Source organism: Astatotilapia calliptera, chromosome 12, assembly GCF_900246225.1.
Source record: "Astatotilapia calliptera chromosome 12, fAstCal1.2, whole genome shotgun sequence".
NCBI classification, from domain to species: domain Eukaryota; kingdom Metazoa; phylum Chordata; class Actinopteri; order Cichliformes; family Cichlidae; genus Astatotilapia; species Astatotilapia calliptera.
The window spans coordinates 6309512-6322046 of record NC_039313.1 but is presented as its reverse complement, the minus strand read 5'-3'; the positions used below and the strand labels follow the sequence as shown (position 1 = coordinate 6322046).

The 12535-nt window shown below is 39.1% G+C and overlaps 1 protein-coding gene across 10 annotated transcripts in view; it reads left to right on the top strand.

The window, feature by feature from the left end:
- arvcfb (ARVCF delta catenin family member b) overlaps positions 1-12535 on the top strand; it is a 261628-nt gene that overhangs the window by 93176 nt on the left and 155917 nt on the right. For all 10 annotated transcript variants that reach the window (XM_026186584.1, XM_026186589.1, XM_026186581.1 and 7 more), the window contains exon 3: positions 10717-10812. The gene's annotated coding sequence lies outside the window, so the exon portion shown is untranslated. The remainder of the gene's footprint in view (positions 1-10716; positions 10813-12535) is intronic.

The following is a 12535-nucleotide window of genomic DNA, read 5'->3' as shown; positions in this document are numbered from 1 at the left end:
ACTTTAGTCGTATTAGGATTTAGAGCAAGTGATGTTATCCAAGAACAGAGTCCAAGAGCAAAGCATATGTAGAGCTGTGTCTGCACCACAAAGCAGCACAAGTAACCTATTCAATCACCTGAAAACACACCGTTAGCTGCACTATAAAAAAGGCCAAGAAAAACTGTGCAAGGGCTGCTATTGTCTTGTGTCAACTCAAACATCTATGAAAGTGAAGCTGTACTTGTGATACATGTTTTGCTAATCTATGTTAATGTATTATTGTAGTCTCTACCTTACAATATAAAGCACCTTGAGGCGACTGTTGTTGTGATTTGGTGCTGTATAAATAAAATTGAATGGAATTAATCTGCACAGAGGAAAGCAACATTTCACATTAATGTTAAACTATTTTAAAAAGCACCACAGTTGCCTGACATTAGTAACGTATCAGCATATGGGCTATATAGAGTGGGGTATTTATTTAATATTTTGCACGAAGTGAAACATAAGATTTTCATAAGATAAGAAATAAGATAAAAATTTCTAAAACTCACATTAACTACTGACCTCATTTCTGGCGTGCAGGGTTTTAGGACTTATTCATTACGAGCACAGTTATTAGTCATTACTTTACAGTCTATTCATAAGGACCCAGGGTACTCTAAGAGTTTATAAACTATTTAGAGCATTAATGAAAGCTTTGATTTTTTTTTTTTTTAATAATTGTTAAAAAGAGTATTATTGTTACTGTTTTGGGGTTGAGCATGCAATCCACATGCTGCAAAGTGAACGCAGAGTCCTGGGCGTGAATCTCAAGGCCATTTGTTGCTTCTCCCAGATTTCAAAAAAATAAACACAATTTTTTGTAAGGAGCAAGAGGTTCACAACAAACTGCAACAGATTTGGGCTTTTTTTGCTCATTTGTCACATTTAAGCCACATATTAACACAAATTGACAACTTGACTCTAGTTAATCACAAACTGATAGCAGACTGACTCCAGGTTATGTAATGTTTTGCCACCTTGATCCACCAAAGTTGTTTTACGACAAAGTGTGTAATAGACACACATGCAGAAGTTGCAGTAGCAGCAGAGGGAGCTATTTTATTTCAAGCCAACATGAAAATAATCACGGGAATAGACATTGTATAAATAGACATTATCAACACATTTACAGGTTAATCGTTTCTGGTGATTAAGGAGCCTGAAATATACTTCATACGTTTTTAGCTCTCTACTGACTTTGTGGCTTCAAATGTATTATCTCCCCCTGCTGGTAGTGCAACTTCTGCATGCAGTAATGCAATTTCTGCATGCGTGGACATTTCACGCTTTGCCTCTCCAAAACGTGAAATTTAATAGACACTGTTGTGCCTGGTAAACATTTTGCTGTGATACTAGGTTGTAAGTGGTTGCAGAAGAGGCCCCCCGTCTTCAAAACAACAATTTCAAAGGCAACAAGGCTGCAAGATCATTGCACATAGTTGTAATAATTTTGGTTGTGTCAGTAGTTTTTGTTGCTTTAACATTAATACTTTATTATTCACTTATCAGCAGTTTAACTATGCACTTATTAACTATTAATCATGGTTTTTTTCCCTCCTTAACTATGTGGAATGAACTGTATTTTGTAAAGGTTGATAAATGTAAAAAAACAAACAAAAAAAAACATACATGTAATCTCTTACTAATGTCATTTTTGTTTACTTTAACAGTAATTGCTTGTAACTATAAATTAATTTGTCTTTGAAATTCATTTAGTCACGTTGATAGTCATAGTGTTGTCTTGTGAGCTTTTTTAGGAGCCTTCAGTGGACTAAACTCATTAAAGTAGTTTAGACTTGATTCACTTCATCTGGCTAGAGTGAAATACTACATACACAATCATTAAGCATTAATAACAATCTAATAATGTAATGTCTATATAGTTTCCTATTACATTTTTTCTCCGCATGGGTCCAACTGAAAATAATATAAAATGAAAAGAAGTGAAAATTGAAATCTATTACACAGTAGCAGCCATTTCCCTTTTAGCTCTTTTTTTTTAGATGAGAACTGCTGCAGTGAATTACAGCTCCCAGAAAATGGAAATATGCAGAACAAATAATTGAATCCGAGACTTTGTGGACACAAGTCTGAAAATCTCCCGACTGGATTTTTCATTTTCAGGAATGAAAGGTGGCTGGTGCTTTGCAGTGTAATCGTATATGACCAAAAGGAAACTTGGACCCATGTGGGATTATGTAGCCATTGCGTTGATCTGTTTGTAGTCTGTGTTCACTTCAGCTGGATCATCTTTACGCGCCAAATTCAGGAAATTGTGTTGTACACATGTGTTTCTAAAAATAGCTGCTTCATTTAAACAGGAGTGTGATGGTGGTTGGTTAGATTTCCTCCAACAGGGTGCTGTCCTTTCAGCGGCTGAATTGTACCATAGCGTCTCATGTAGATTTATTTTGAGATGGACAGCACTTTGCAAAATTCTTGAGCCAACCCTCACTTCTTTGTGTTTGCTAAGAAACTGAGTTTTTACAATTCTAATGAGCTGGAAATTCAATATTTGGTATGACCACCTCTATTCTTTAACACATCATGAACTCTCTTATCCAAGCTTGATTTAAGCAGTGTTCAGGAATAAATCTCCAGGCTTCTAGAAGCATCCAAAGCTTTTCTTTGGATGTTGGCTGCCTTTTGTTTGATGATCCCTCGCTCCTTCATTAATGTTGAGCTCCATGCTCTGGGGAGGCCAATCCATGACTGATAGTACCAATTGTACCATATATTTCCAGATGGCATTGCATGGTTGATCAAAATCTGATCGTACTTTTCCACCATTTATAATTCCATCAATTTTGACAAGATCCCCAGCACCACTAAAAAGAGCCCCAAAACATGACAGACCCTCAGCTGTGTTTTACAGATGTAGACACGCACTGTTGTGTGTCTCTCCTGACCTCCTCTGTACATATATTTCCAGTCCAGTTCTTGTATAATTTGGGGCACCTCAGTCTTTTCTCCCTGTTTCCCCTCAAGAATGGCTTCTTGGCAGACACCCTTCCACTGATTTACAAGAAAGTCTTGCTGTTTGGAAGCAAAGTATGAAGAAATTAGAGGTGAATCAAGACTTTTGCACAGTACTTTCTTTTTTGGATAACAAACGTTCACAATGGAGGAGGACTCTGCTGCTGCTGTGGCACCTGTACTGACCCTTCAGGTACACTCCAAACTGACACATGCACACACACAAACAAAACCATATCCGGTTCCAAGCCCCACTTCACATGAATGGCTGTGTTGTTGTGGTGTTTTTCATCAGTTAACTGCAATTAGACTTTGGATTGTCAACAATTAATCATTTGTTCTTCCCTGGAGTTTTTATCCATTTTCCACTGCTAACAATATGTCCTTCTTAATTACATAGTAATCGGTATAAACAGAGTGTTTATTTTTGTGTAATGAACTGTAACTCGTTAAAAAAAAAGAGAGCTGCATCACAGTCACCTTTAATTCAAGGTTGTTCAATGCATCATTTAAACCAACCGAAGGGCAAACTGGGTGAATTTTCAGTCTTTTTTATCAAACGTTTTAGACTGACGTCAAATTTAACAGCTTAAATTCTTTCTATATATGATTTTTTTTATCCTGTCAGCCTGGGGCTATTTGAACAAATGATTTAAAGTATTAACTGCGAGTATAATTAATTTTTGTACATTCTGATCAGTATACCTCATAGTTTACCCACTTTTTCTTTGTGTTTGGTGATAAGAGTGTGACTGGCTTAGTGTGATGGCTCGTATTCTTATTTCTGCTGCAAAAATAGGCAGAACGGTGTTTGATTTTTGTTTGACGCCCTCCAGCATACACCTGCCTCCCGCCCTCCCACTTCTCATTTTCTGATACCCCAGATAACGTCGTCTGCTGTCTTTGCATATGCTGACAAGATGAGAGTGTTTCGCCAGGCTGCGGTGGTACACATTACATAACTGACAAAGGCAGGGTTGAGGCTGCCTGTCATGGGCAAATCCTCAGTTGGTTGTTTGAGTGAAAACAGCAGTTAAATACAAAAAGACATAAATAAATCCTTCCTTGGCAGCACTGTTGTTCAATGAGGGAGGCTGATCCTCCATATGCCTTATGTGATGCTGAAGGTGCTGTGGTTGAATTCACAATCACGCTCTCTGGGGCACGCACACACACACACACACACACACACACACACACACACACACACACTGTAAGAATTCCATAAATCCATACCCTGTGCTTTATTCAGTTGTCACCTGAGTGTTATCATTCGATCTTACTAAAACTGAGATTATTTGATATGTCACGGCGTTATCATTCAAGGGCTTTACGTTACCGATTATTCATCAATCTGTGACAGCGTTTTTAGCGCGTTACTGCCATTAATCATTTAGAAGGAGACGTTGTCAGCTTCTTTTTTTTATTACCAAGGCTGGATGACATCATTTTACTCCACTGACAACAGCTGAGTATTATGTTCTTGAAAACGGTGATGAATGTTTTCACGACTTCGCAGACAGTAATCACAGATAGATAGATTTACTTTCACTACCTGTGATAATAGTATATCCATTTAGGTCTACAGAAGTTTCTGCTAACCTCATCTGCCACATCTAATACTGAAATTCTGTCCCCGAGTTGGCAAAGTAAAACCGTGTGTCACAGGAGAGTGGACTCGAGGAGCAAAAATGGATCTGGTAACAGATTTCGTGCTGTGCCAAAGGCCCAGAACCCATCAGCGCTGAGTTTGGCGTTAACACATGCAGAGACAAGAAGTAGTACATTTTAGGATATTGCTTTTACTACTCACTTTGGATCCAGCCAGCTTGGTCAGGAATGTATTAGCCGAAATAGCCGGGATTACAGCCGTATTCTGTATAAATATGACCTAAATATCATTCGATTTCCCCACAAATCTTAAAAGTACATAGAAAGTAAAGAGAAGACAGTTATATAAATGAAACAATTTCTTACTTTTAATCACAGATTCATAAGTGACAGAGGTATGCAGATATGTGACTTCAGCACACTGGCTCAGTTTTGCTGCAATAACTGCAAAGAAATGGCTCCAGGTATTTCCACATTTCTTTTGGCCTACGGTCAGGACTTTGGCTTGTTCATTCCTTTCTCAGGATATTGTGTTAGCAGAAAGACTTCCAGGGATTTTTCCTTAGAATTTGCTTGCATAATTCAGAATTTAGCGCTCCATCGATGATAACAAGCCATCCTGGCTCAGACGCAACAAAGACAGGCCCAAACAATGCTGCTAATACAGTCATGTTTCATAGATGAGACAGGGTTGCTATATTGAAGGCCAGTATTTTGTGTAGTATTCAAGTGCAGCATTTTGCTTTCTCCAAACAGCAGACTTCTCCCTTAAACTAAAAACGTATATTTCAGTCTCATCCTCCCCCAAAACATTGTTACAGTTACCTTTTGAGATATTCATGTGATCTTTAGCAAGCTGCTGATATACAGCAGAGTCCTTTGTTCCAGTGGCCTTCTCCCTGCAGCCCTGCCATTTACACCATTATTGTTGAGCGCTCTCCTGATGGAGAGCAGCCTTTAGTTACTTAAACAGCATGCCTGGTGTCACCCGATTATCGCTTTATTGATTGAAACTGTGTGACTCTTATTTCACCTCCATATTGATCACTGATCCTTGAGGTTCACATGTTGAACCCACATGTTGTGTATTGAAGAAACATTTGGTTTCCTCATGAGCACCGCGATATGATCTCAATCCGTACAGCGCCGACTTTTGTTTTGCTGGTTCTGGGATAAATAACGCCAACATCAATAATCTGGTGTCTGCTACCATCACAAGGTCAGTGGATGCAAAGGGGAGCTCAAACATGAAGCTGTGATGTAACAAACCTAAATGATGGTTTCATTCTCACAGTCTGCTTGTAATAAATGTGTAACAAATTCAGCTGCTAAAATGTACATGAAAGACCTCTAAATCTGTGCGCAGTCCAAATAACAAACAAGCCAGGCAGTTTCTCCTCCTTCCCTGTGTGCACCTTTCAAACTCCTCAGCGAGCTCTGTTACACTGTTTTGGCAGGAACTCTTTCTCTCTATGCCTGGATTTTTATTTTTTTGTTCTTAGTTAACATCTTGAGAGGCATTTAGTTCTGATGAGGTGGAATATTTTCTTTCTGCCTTAAATGAAAGCAGTGTTAGCCAAGGTCAGCTCTTCACGATGAGAAACCTGAGCTTCTCTTCTTTTCCTTGTGAGCCGAGCCTCTAACAATGACGTTCTGTAGTTTCCTTGTGTAGCTGCTGCACTTTACAAACACATTCTGCACACAGGGGGAGCATTTATAGTACAATGTGTCTTAGCTCTGCTTTCAGCTGTGCAGTTACCTTGAACTGCGGAGATGTCAAGGGATTCAGTCTTAGAACAGCACGTTCCAAACAAGTTCCAATAAGGTGCAAGTTTCTTTCTTTCTTTCTATTTAATCTATGAGAAGACAGACAAGGCTATTTGAGTCATATATAAACCTGAGGCATAACAATATTCCTCTCAGTGGCTTCAGCTGCTGTGTCCACATAATAAAGTTTGTTTTTGTGTTGGTACAGTGTGTCTTCCTTATAGCTCTCTGGACTAATATGCTGTGCTGTTTTGGGGTGGGTTTCCTGTTAGAGCACCGTATAGTTAGAGTTCGAAAAGTGCTTTGTTAGGGTTAGGTTAAGTTTCTTTGAATGTGAGGTTAGTTATTTCTGCCTCCAGAGTATATCTCAGCTGGTGTATCTATGTGTTGTAAAATGCTATAATGCTGTTAAAACACGCCAAACAACATCCTAGCAATACAGCATACTGTCTTCTGAATCATTATCGTAAAATGCATGAGGTTTTGTACCTTAATCTCCGACAACCTGTTTTATAATTTAAGTTATATATATATTGTGTTGGACCGTAACCCCAATGCATATTAATCCTCTTTAGTTTATATTTTAGCATTTACGTTTCACGTTGCATTTACATATTTGCCCAAACAATTAGTCAGATTGCACAGATGCAATCACAAGTAACCTTCGTATGCACCTCCAGTTCTGTTCGAGTGCAAAGAGGCGCTGACAGCTGAAGAAAGGCCTTGATCATTGTAGCATTCCCCAGACAGTCAGACCTTCAGTCAGTCAGTCAGTCAGCTCGCTAGCTAACCCTCACTCAGCATTCATTATTAATCACAGAATTACACTGGGGCGCTCTGTGGGTTGAAGGGGGACAAGTCGTGATAGAATATGCAATTGTCTGCATAATACACAGCAGGCGAGGTATCAGGCGCTGATATGAAGCACGAATATTGCATGAGATTTCTGCACTTATTACTGTCAAATGATGGTGGCGGCGTCAGGGGCAACGGCGAACACTGTGAGCGCAATTCACAGAACCAAGAGCAGTGTAAATAAAATCTGATTGGCTGGGGATATTGTGTGTATAAAAATCAGCTTGAGGCATGCAGTGATTTGCCCACGCAGAAAACTTTGTTGAACCTACTAGCTTACAAAAATGTGTTCTTGTCCACTCGTATTCCTCCGTGCTGCCCAGTGATGGACGTTGAAGCATTATGACCTCCGAAGCTTGAGCAATATGTTAGAATTGGCAATTTACCAACACCTCTTTAGCTACAGGAAGCTTTGACTGCCAAGTAAATAGTCACAGTCTCCCACTGATAACCTCTGGTCAGCTCCACAGAATTGTGTGGGAGGTAAGCACCATTAGCTAGGATGAGACAGGAGTGTCATTCATTCATTCATCACAAATGACTGTTGATCTTTTCATTCCCAAACCGGCTCGTTGTTCCGCTGGCCTGCCACTTACAAGAGCATTGCATCATTTTAAATAGAATCAAATGCGTATGAATCAAAAGGAAACTCTGAGCCGTGACTGTGTGTTGACATAATCTCGATTCAAGAGCGATGTAAGGCCTCCTCTAGAATCCGACGAGACACAGAAAGAGAGAGAGAGAGATAGCAACAAGGTGAGAACTAATGCGGCCGGGTTTAGCTTCGCCTTTGATGTTTGTACCAGCAATCCAAGGTGCTCAGAGCCTATCTGTCCTTGAAGTGAACACACCCAGGAATCCCTGGAGTGGAGGAAGATATTCTAATCATTGAAAAAACTAAAACGTAGGGAGGAAAGTTTACTCCCCCCCCCCCATCATAGTTAATGAAACATTGCGTGCCATCACTACTCACGATGCATATTTGGCCTGGAGTTAGAGCGGCATCTGGAAATACTTAACATGGCGAGCGCGGTAGTTTATGTAGCAGATGACCATGAGTTCATGCAGACTTTAGGTGGTTATATTTGCTAAATTGTCCAAAAAAGTCTTTAAAATTCAGGTGATGTGGGACAATTTCTTTCTTCTCTCACGCTTCATCTACTTCACAGACAAGTAACTCTTTTGAAATCTGTTTTTTTTTTTTTTTAAATCAAAAATCTGTCAGAATCCCAGTTGTATCTGTGCCGAGCTACTATTTAATATTTTAGGTGAACTACTGATGAACTCAATTTAGGAACTGTGTTTATTGAGTGCAGTGTTTCTTGATATGAGGCAATTTTTAAGGAACCGTTACATCCTACTAAAACCATAGCTCTGAAATGAAAGTTGGCCTGCAAGGAAGTGTTTATACGCTTGTGTTTGATTTCATCATCAGTGACATCTTCAAGAGTCTAGTCAATCAAGCAGTTTTGCTGCCAGGCTTTTGTTTTCTCGGCCATCAAAGGAAGAAGAGCCTCTGGACAGGTTTACGTGAATGGCAGAATGATTCATCCCATGGTATGAAGCATCAAAACCAATTTGCACTGCAGTATTGGACACTGGCCTTTTTTCTTTCTTTCTGTCTGTGATGTCTATATTTCGGAGGCGTTACAGTGTGAATATTAAGGTCAGCTTGACATATTGGTTGGTTGAAAGTAGAGAGTGTGTTCCCTAATTATTAAGAATAACATATTCGTCAGAGTTCTGTCAGTCTCCTGTATTTATTTAGGAATAAATCAGCAGGCACAGTTTTTTTTTCTAGGGGTCTTTCTGGGAGAATATTAGTGTCTGGAAAAATATCAGCATGTTTTCTACCTACTGATATGAACAGAAAAAGAAAATAGAGCACAAGTTCCTCAAAAAACCAATTATGAACTTTAAAAAATGAAAGTTATATTTGTCCATATTCGATGGAAACGCACAGAAAGGTCTAGTGGATCTAAAATTTAACCTTGTGGTACAGTACAAGTTAAAAGTGAGTTTAACTTGAAAGAAGCATGACAGCATCTCCAAGGATTGTGCTTTATATGTCTTTGAAATAACAGCTCTATGACAGATTTAAGTAGCCAGGTTTCCTTGTCATTTTTTAAAGGGTCTAGAGCAGAAGTTCTTCAGGCTTTCTGAAGATTCTCAGAAGGTTTTTTGAGGGGGACACTGGCATTGGGGACCATTTTTAGGGGAATGTTTTTTCACCAACAAAGTGATTAGCCAAAAACGTGAAAACTATTAGTTAAAATGTGGCTTATTTTGGCATCATGGGCAGTATGTCCTTAAATTTGTGGAAACTGGATAACAACATGCATCTTTAGCTGATCCATCTACTGTTTGCTGAAGCCTCGATCAGAAATGGTCTCAGTGGAAAGGTGGCTGTCATGAATCTGATCTGGACTGATCAACAGGTCTAATGGATTGATTCCAAATTGGTTACGAATAACTGTCAGTACATATGGAGCATGTGAGGAGAGAGGTGAGTGTCTACAGCCATCTCTGAACCACGGTTGAGGCCCTGTCATGGTTTGGGGCTATATTTCAGTCAGTGTCGTTGGGGATCTTATTAAAATTGATGTAATTATGAACGCAGAAAAGTACGGTCGGATTTTGATCCACCAGCATGGCAATGATTTCAAACACATAGTCACTGCAGTAAAAGCCTACATAGATAGAAAAACACAGAGTGGAGCACAGTCAGTCGTGGACTGGCCTCCCCAGAGTCCGGACCTCAATGTTACTAAAGCAGCGTAGGGTCATCTTGACAGAGAACACAACAAAATAAAGTCAGTGTCCATAGAAGAGCTTTGAATGTCCTTCACAAGCGCTGGAGAACTATGAAGGGCTCTTAAACTCCTTTTAAGAGTGACTTCCCATTTATGTATGCACATGTTTCAATAACTCATTGCACTAACTTCCCATTTACCTAGAAAAAAATGTGGTTGTGCAGGAATTTGCATACTAATACATATCGACTATGCAGTGTCAGCATCTTTTTTATTTGTATTGATTTTTCTCAACATTTTGTGATCTGTTACTCAAATTTTTTTGGTTCATGGTTGTGTCAAAATAGATAGCAGCTGTTGGCCCACAGTACATTTTAAAGACATGATTTGGATAATTTAGTAAGCGTGTGCATCATTCCAAAACTTACAAAACATCCATCTTGGATTGCCTTAGTCCCCACAACAACGCAGCACATTTTTAAAAATTAATTTAAACAGTTTGATGACTAAAATCCCACGCTGCTCCAACAAATAACAAACGTAACCTTATGTGGTGTTCTCATGTCCCTTTAGTTTACAGAGCAATTGAAACTCCTTTATGCAACATCCCCTGACATCTACATGTCACAATAAAGCTTCTCGACTGCGGCTAGCCCCGGCATGTAGTGCAAGGGCCCAATTAGTCCTACTTGCAGCTTTAATTTTTCATGTTGTGTTTAATCCACAGATCTTCCCTGGCAGACTGAACAAACGAGTTGACTCCAACAGAGCTACGCCTCTCTTCAGTCTACTTGTGGTCTGACGGCACTCACCAACATCAAAGGTAAGCCCCCCTTTCTCTCTACACCTCCTGCTTCCTTTAATCACTTTGTTCAGTTCATCATTGCTGTAATTGCATTTCCTGATTTTTTTCCCCTTGTCTTGCAAATCCGAGACTTTGCTTTCTCTGTTATCGCGCCTCGAAGGAGCTTCCTTTCAATTGGCTTTGTCGCTCAGGTGCCTTATGTGCTTTTTATGTCAATACATTGAGAGGCGTTTTCTCTCTAGTAACTGTGCTCTTATTTCAGCGATCCACACAGTTAAATCACTGGTGGTAAATGTCAGTAGAAAAGCAATGTTAGCTCTCTGCACAGACTGTAGTGTGTTTTAGAGGTGAACGGGAGATGACGTCGTTCTGGTCCAGTTTCTAAAAACAAACTGTGTAATTGAGTATTTGAGGTGTGAGTCAGTCATATATAAGTGCAAGACAAAAGCAATTCTCAAGTCTCAGTTAAGTTCCACATTGATGTGGTGGAAATAATTAAGTTCATTGCTTCTTCCGAAGCTTTTAAAAGAGCAAATATCAAATATCTTGATCATCAGAAAAGAATGCATTGTAATTATGAATGAATCAGTGCCTGCTGTGATTAAATTAAGACCTGGGCTTTAATCCAGTTTCTCTGATGCCTTGCTGTGGCTTATCTACCTGAGCTCGGGTCACCATATCAAAACCTGTAGACTATGTTACACAATCTTATTCAACAGACTCCCAGTTAATTTAGTTAGGGTGTTATCAGAGTCTAGCTGACTTACTAATGCCAGTATCTTGCTAACCACAAACACATAATGTTTAAGAGGATCTAGTCCCTCTGGATCAATCATAACATAAAATCTACTTGCATCACAGTGACTGTGCTTAATAAACATTCATGAGGTCTTTGAGTGCACTGGCATTTTTATATAGCTTTATAACAACACAGCAAACAAAGTAATGGCAGCCTACTGGGCTTACAGTTCAAATGAATGTGGCATTTAAGTTATATTGCATATTGTATCTACATCATGGTAAAAAGAAAAGTACACCCTCTGTCAATTCCAAAGTTTTATATATCAGGGAATAATAAAAGATTCTCTAGAATTTACCAGGTCTTAAAATGATGTAACAACTTGAGGTGACATTGTTTATTTTATTATTTATTAAGTCTTGTGTATTTATTTAACAATAATGCAGAAGCAGTGTTTGGAAAGCTGACTCTACAATACTTTGGGATAAAGAGGAGTTCATGGTAGACTGCAAAACAAGCCCAAATAGAGAATAGAATAGAATAATCCTTTAATTGTCCCACAAGGGGAAATTTGGTTGTAACAGCAGCCAAAAAGACACATATACAAACAAACAGTAGACAGGACACAGAACAGAAACATACACAATTTTTCTTACATATTTACATTAAGGACAATGGTTACCATATACAGAGAGTACTGTACAGTTATTAAATTAAATAAAAATAACTACAGATAAGAGGCAAACCAGGTTGTAGTGCGAATCGGTTAATTAACTTATTGCAGTTGCAGCGCAGATGTAAACATCTATGTTTGTTGGGAGCAGTTCTGATTGTACAGTCTGACAGCTGCAGGGGGGAAGGACCTGCGGAAACGCTCCTTCATGCATCTAGGATGCAGCAAATCATTACTCTACCACTACCATGCTTGACAGGTGATATGAGGGGTTTTTGCAGTGTTTTACCAAATGTAGCACTTTGCTTTATGACCAAACTTCTCTGGAC